This window comes from Morone saxatilis, unplaced genomic scaffold, assembly GCF_004916995.1.
Source record: "Morone saxatilis isolate NCDOM2014 unplaced genomic scaffold, NCSU_SB_2.0 Contig14, whole genome shotgun sequence".
Lineage (NCBI taxonomy): Eukaryota > Metazoa > Chordata > Actinopteri > Moronidae > Morone > Morone saxatilis.
In genome coordinates this window covers 15,170,482-15,175,834 of record NW_023339696.1, presented here as the reverse complement: position 1 = coordinate 15,175,834, position 5,353 = coordinate 15,170,482, and the positions used below count along the sequence as shown (strand labels likewise).

The window sequence follows — 5,353 nt, the reverse complement described above, 5'->3', positions numbered from 1 at the left end:
TTAGTCATTTGTGCACGTATAGTAGCAGTTTGTCATTCTTCCAACAATTTGCAAATGCTTTGGACATGCATCAATTGCTTTTATACAACTTTTCTTCTGTTTTAACATTATCATTTGCTTATGTCATGTCAGTCAAAATTAATTTATACTTGTGAATGCTGAAGTAGTCATCCATATAAAACTAATAGGTCTCATTTCATTGTTGAGTCATTAATACAAAAATGTCGAACTAGTGTTCAAACTTATGTTTGTCGCGGAAAATCCTGTATATAAATTGTTAAACAACCAGGCACCGATCAGCTCTTAACTAGAAGAAAACGGAAAAAAGGACACAATACGGAAAATAAGCCTGAGTTAAAGATTTAGACAAACCGTTTTTACATAATCACTTCTCTAACACACTAGATGTCTGTATCCTATTATTTTAATATAAATTATCTGTCTAAGACAGACAAGCGTTAAAGATACACCCTTCTATTTCTTTTCTGTCGCCTTGAAGTATACTTGAAATGCAAATAGTATGTTAATTGGAACTCAGTACTCATTAAGTGTGCTGAAGCATGTGAAACACACTTGCAGTACAATTGTATATCACCACTGAGTTGGGAATATACTTAAAATGGCATTACAATTCAATTGTACTGCATTAAGTATAATAGAAGTGTAGGAGTATGCAGAAGAATATTTACAATTAATTCATTGTAATATTATCGGAATCATAATATGAATCATCATAAGTGCTATATCATGGTGATCTGAAACTGTTTGGGATGTGTAGCAAACGAACATGTTTTCTTAAATCTGAAGAACAAGATTTGTAGGCCAGGGAATTTTTGCTGCACTACAGTACTTCATTACAATGAAGTAGCAACTTCCAGTTAAAGTACGGTGGCTTACAGTATACAAACTCAAGCACACACATTCTCACAGTTTACATTCTCACATTATGCATGCATGTGTGTGTTTATGTCTGTATATGTATGCATGTATGTATGCATATGCATGAGAGTATGCATGTATGTGCAAGTGCTTACAACCTGTATATATGTATGTGCCACTGAAGTATTCAGTTTTGGCCTTGGCAGCTTCTCATAGTTTCGGACCATTCTTAACCAGTTAAGATGTGTTTAAGGGGACAAACTTTGCATGAGTTTGTTGAAGCAAAAACTGGGATGTGAATTCATCATGAACACTCCAGCTTCAAGTCATATGGGTGACGTCTGGGAAAGACAAATCTGCACCATCAGGAATGTCTTGACGTCCATTCAAGAGCAGTCAGCCAGACAAGTTGACTGCTTGTGTCTACGAATGTTCCTATATAAAGTCATGGTGGTTGTGAATAGCAGACTTCCAACCATTGATTATCTAAATGACTCATCCGGTCCAGAACCCTTGACACCAAACCACATATTGGCCACTTTAATAAAGCATACTAACAGTGTATTACAAAGGACATGAAATGATTATGCTTTCTATTAATGCACTAAATTAACACTATCAGTATGTGGAACTTGTAAGTGTAAATTGTATATAAGTGTACTTTTGTATAGCCTACTTCGATAATTTCTAATACACTAAATCATACTTTCTGACCTGGGTAATTTTGCATACTACTAGACCAATCACCCTTATTAGTTTACCAAAATAGTAACATAATGTGTTTTTTGTGCACATTTATGACTGTATGCTCAAGGATCTCTCTGGTTGATGTTAGTCAATTCATGATTCTTATTTTTTTAAACTTGAAAACCCTATTTTATTGACTGCTCTGTTTTATACCGACTGCTGATTCCTCACTCCTGTTAAACGGCCAGCAGGGGTCGCTAGTGATCAACAACTGCTAAACTCAAAACAAGGTGTGAAGGCCACATTTTGGCATTTGTCTTGGTTTGAAAACTTACGTCCATAGAAACGTTTTGACACCTTTAACCAGAGAATCTGCAGATTAACCCCATACCCGATCTGTTATGATTCACTAAAATATAACATTACCAAAAAAAAAAATACCCCGTTTTTGCCGCCATCTTGTCTTTGAGGGAGCCTTGGTCTTCTTTTACTGGCACACTACAAACCAACGGGTGCATGCCGCCACCCTCTGTACCGAAGTATGTGACATCATGACTTTATGAGGAAGTCTTATTCTGGATATTAAACCTGTTTCTTTTGCATATTTAAATAAAGCCCTTTACAGACCTTTGAATCTGCACTCCCTTCCTATATCATTCAATCTTTTATTTTTATTCTATTTTCTGTGATGTGTGAACAAAATGTTCTAAATAAATAATGTTTAAATGATGGGGAACGGAGACTATACTATTACTATTACAAAAACAATAGAAAACTTTGCCAATCCCCGATGGTTACATCTGGCAATTGTGGTGACATTTCAGTAGGTGCTTCACTGTCTGTTGCTGAGGTTTACACTACTTGTTGCTTTTTTTGTTGTTATCATTACAGAGGAAACATTGGGCTGGTTTCTTATCTGAAGTTCCACGAATTTTATTGTTGCCTTTAAATGTTCATAATGTAGCTTTTGGTTCGACACTTGAATAGAAGAAAAGAAGAATTTAAAGGAAACAGTTGATAAAATATCTGGTTTACTGAATCAAATTCAGTTTTTCATGTTGTTAATTCATTGTGGTTCTGCTTAATGGCCAACATGAAGTGTAAAATGTAATATATATGTTTAATATTGTATAGGCCTATTCTTAAAATAATGATGAAACAATCCTTGAGTAAAATAATATATATCAAATAGTAATAATTCATTATCAAAACTTTGACTGGATTATTTTTTATTCTGATTCTACTTGATCTACTCTCAAATGACACAATAGTGTCGTACGTTGATGCGGACGCTCGAGGGATGAACGAATCATCACGAACAGAAAGCAGGGAGAGAAACAGGTGCTGTGTGCATGTGCATTCATGGCATGGTTGGATGTGAGTGCACGAGGTGGCGAAGGAGCTCAAGTGGCGTGCAGGTGCTCCGTCATCTTCCTGCTGTGGGTTAGTCGATGGTCCACCAGATGCCAGAGCCAGAGCAGCCAGGAACTTGTCCCATAGCCGACATGGACCGTCGAGGAGTGGAAGTCAGCGGAACAGTGAATGGCCATGACCACAAGGATGTTGTGGGAATGAACTGTCAAAAGGAAGACATATCACACAGATGTTATCATAGGGTAGATGTTTTTAGCTGTTCAACACTAATGATCCAGCAGGGTGACTGTCAATTTTCACATGTAAGGGCCAGAAAGAGGCAACAAGCATTATCTACATTTAGTTAGATGGAAGGAACGTTTCATATCATATGGATCTTTTAAAAACTGACTCTGCACCTTGTAATGTTAGCAGGGTCCACACGCAGAGTGAAGGCATCAGCTCACTGAGGCTCAGAAGACCTACTTTCAGGTCGTCGTTTTGGACACAGCAATCTGCAACTTCCCACATCATCACAGTTATTCGTGCTTCCTGGCTGAGGGAGAGTGGGGCTCTGGCCTTTCCAGTGGGAGAATAAGTCCTGTGGTCTGCGGGGTACACAGCAGCAGTTCGCTGGGTAATAGAAGAGATGAAAAAAACATGTATGAATGAGTAGGTAGGTAAATAGGTATCAATTAATTGTTGGAGCACCTGGCCAGAGCTTCGGCGCCAATGTCCTCTGCCTTTCCAGACACTTTAGCCCAGAAGGTTCTGACTGCGTCCTTGTCCTTAGCAGTGAGACTGGTCATCTTGTCTGTTGATTGAGAGTTGCTCAATGCCGTGATGAGCCCAAACCGTGGGAGGTTTTTATGCTTGAAACAGAGCAAGGCCACACCCGGGACCTCCTCCAAGATAGTGAGACTCCATGAGATAGAAACAAAAATCTTCTCATTGTGACTCTCGCTCAACGTCAATATTTTTAATATTAATATTTTTTCTTGAAGTCGCAACTGGCCTGTACGCAGACAAAGGGATTTAAACCACATATAATACAATTATTATTTTAAAAAACTGCCAGCTTTCACATAGGACCCTTATAGGACACTAAAATTAGGCAGGACGGCTACTCTAAAAAGTACAGTCCGTTATTCGTTTTTAAGTCAACCTTTGTATTTTTCATTTTGCTGCCTCACACTGAGTCACACAGCCATATTATATACCATATTGATACCATAACATTTGCTTTTTTTTATAAGATTTTAAGCTGTTAGAGAGATGTGTAGCCCACATTGTTTTCTTTTATTTATTTTCCCGCAGGATCAGGTAAGCTACGTGTGACTTTATGGGTTTCAGTATCCAGAGTTGGGTAGTACCTGATTACATGTCATCCAATTCAAGTAATCAGATAAGAAAGCATAAGTAGCCTTACTAATGCTACATGTGTAATAAGATTAGTTTTACGTTGTCAAGGGTTACTTGATTACATATTTTGATTACAGATTTAAAATATAACAATTTTGAAATCATATAACTTTTTTCATGATAATCAATGTATTATTACATTTACTCATGAAACGCGCGTCTGCTCTGACATACGGAGTTTCTTAGGCCAGTGCTCCACTTATTGACGAACCTTGGAGAAAAAAGAACGGTGTTGAGTCAAGTTGGGAGGTTCAAGCAGCAGCAGTTCCTCAAAAACAGCCTCCCATTCCTGGTAATATCGCCAAATGAATTCAAAAATGTGTAACATGCATTTCTGAGTCAATTCTTTAGCGTACGGTATAATATTATGTTTTATTTTGAAGTAATCCGAGACTATTCAGATTAGATTTTCAACTTAATTTACTAACAAGTACAAAATTGCCATGTATTTTGTATTTAGTCAAGGACTACATTACAAAGTAATCTGACCCAACCCAGTCTATATCACAACCACCTGTTGGTGTACTGATAAATAAGCAGAGCTAGAAAGAAATAGCCTAGGGTGTACATGTTCGGCAGAGATAACATTAACAGACTATCAATAGAACAACTTGCTTTTTGCTCCATCCTGCCTCAGCTCAGGTGGTCATTCAACATGTTTTATCTTTTTTTAATGTGCAATCATTTCGCACTGAACTTTAATGATCGCTGTCCAAGGTCCTGATCCTGGGACCTCCAGGGCGAGGTTCAGGTCCACAGTTGTTTTTTTCTTTGTGGGTAAACCTGTTATTGCGCCGTTATCCGTCTCTGAGTAACACACTGACAGTTCGCTTTGATCTTGGTCATCAATGTGCATATATCCGTCTGTGGCTCCCTGCCAACAAATTGTGGACACTTGAATTTGCGCCCATGTGACCAAAATATACTGACAGAAACGGAAAATAAGTCTCAGTAAAGACTGTAAAACCCTTTTTACATAATTGCCTTTAAACACACTTGATATCTGGATCCT

The 5,353-nt window shown here is 37.8% G+C and overlaps 1 pseudogene; it reads right to left on the bottom strand.

Moving 5' to 3' along the window:
* Window positions 1-3,010: 3,010 nt before the first annotated feature.
* On the bottom strand, window positions 3,011-3,811 carry LOC118323187 (annotated as a pseudogene).
* Window positions 3,812-5,353: the final 1,542 nt, after the last annotated feature.